Raw genomic sequence first — 1,819 nt, forward strand, 5'->3', positions numbered from 1 at the left:
ATACATTTAGAATCTATCTTGTAGCAAGATAGTCCTTATCTCCTCTCTTGGCTGGGAGCCAAGAGAGCATCCTTAGATGTTTCCTCATCGAAGGAAGATGGCAGAGAGAGAGAGTGGCTGCCTGCCCTGTGCTTTTGTCATTACCTGCACAGGTGAGGCCACACCCACCTCTGGTCACATGCGGAGGAAGTCCGTCCCCAGGAAGTTTACCTCCTTGCTGGACAGACATCCCTCCCCATGCTCCAACATGTACACTCTAGGAATGTTGTCATTGACTGCCCCGTGTGTTTACATCCCACAATGAGAAGAAAAGACTCCCTGGAAAAGACCCTGATGTTGGGAAAGATGGAGGGCACAAGCAGAAGGGGATGACAGAGGATGAGATGGTTGTTTTCGAAGCTACCAGCATGAGTTTGACCAAACTGCGGGAGGCAGTGGAAGACATGAGTGCCTGGCATGCTCTGGTCCATGGGGTCACGAGGAGTCAGGCACGACTAAACAACTAAACAACAACAATGGACTGAAGTGGCACTACCTTGTATTCTCAGCTTGTTAAGAAGTAAAATATTCCAACTGGATTTAGAACTTCTGTTTTCTAGTATTTCACAGAGGAACTGAGCATGCGCCACCTGTTATCAGGGACAATTCCTCATCCGGTTTGGGGCACCTGCATTGCAGCTGATTTTCATGTGTGCACGGCCAGAGTTATGTGTCTGTTTATTTGACAAAACACTATCTGCATTATTATAGCATTTGAAGCCAGCACTGTTGGGAATTCACATTCCATCTAAAAATATTTCCCATTAAATGAAAATTACGAGGCATTACTTCTCATCACACTGTTTAGAACAGCTCCTAGGCATTTGGAAACGTAGCGAAATTATTCCAAATTAGCAAGGCAAAAGATGAGGGAGTGTTAAATGGAGCTACTACTCTTTCTCCTCGAAATGTTTTATTTATAGGCATGTATACACCCTGTGCCTGCCCATCAATATTTATATGGTATTAAAAAGCACAAGTTCCAATAAAAACAGAAAATTAGTAAAAGAAATTGGCTGAAACTTTAATCAACAATAACAAATTAGTGTTCCATGAGCAATTTGTGTGTGGTTTTTTCTTTTTTAAAAAAATCCTCTTTGGAGTATGTTGGTTTTTTGACAAATAATCCATTTATATTGTACAGTGTGGTGAGACTTTAAAATCCATATTATGCAAGCATGGAAGGCTCCAGAGCATAACTACCTGAAGACCTGCCCCCTCTCACCCCTGCCGTCAAAACAGCTGAATGAAACATGAACATGAACGAGTCCTTTGTCCAGAAATTGGACCATTATCTCACTAACCTGAAAATGCCACAAATATTTAAAAGTACATAATGCGCAGGTTGGACTGTTAACCTTCTAGGTCCTAAGATCTAATTATTTCATGTGCAAAGTTTTCTGAAACTTTGACACTGTGAAATGCAGAGCCTCTGCCAATATGAAAATCAGTGGTCCTGTACTCGCTTCGGCAGGACATATACTAAAATTGGAACAATACAGAGAAGATTAGCATGGCCCCTGCGCAAGGATGACATGCAAATTCTTGAAGCGTTCCATATTTTAAAAAAAGAAAGAAAAAAGAAAACCAGTGCCTTTGTAGCAGACAGTGAAAAGAGGGCAATGCACATTTATTATTTCTTGGTTATATTAACATAAGTAGGTTTGGCCAGGGAGGCAAAATTAAGAGAAGGGAAAATTTAGTCCCCCCTCCTTTTAAAAAACAACAACTCTGTGTGCAGTTTTAATTTAAGAAATGCATAGAACACTAAGAAAAAATA

At 40.9% G+C, this 1,819-nt stretch overlaps 1 non-coding gene across 1 annotated transcript; it reads left to right on the forward strand.

Annotated features, from left to right (window-relative positions):
* Nucleotides 1-1,492: 1,492 nt before the first annotated feature.
* On the forward strand, nt 1,493-1,604 carry LOC114583756 (U6 spliceosomal RNA). Its single transcript, XR_003703587.2, has one exon. It is a non-coding gene; the product is annotated as a U6 spliceosomal RNA (small nuclear RNA).
* Nucleotides 1,605-1,819: the final 215 nt, after the last annotated feature.

Source organism: Podarcis muralis, chromosome 13 (genome assembly GCF_964188315.1).
Source record: "Podarcis muralis chromosome 13, rPodMur119.hap1.1, whole genome shotgun sequence".
NCBI lineage: Eukaryota > Metazoa > Chordata > Lepidosauria > Squamata > Lacertidae > Podarcis > Podarcis muralis.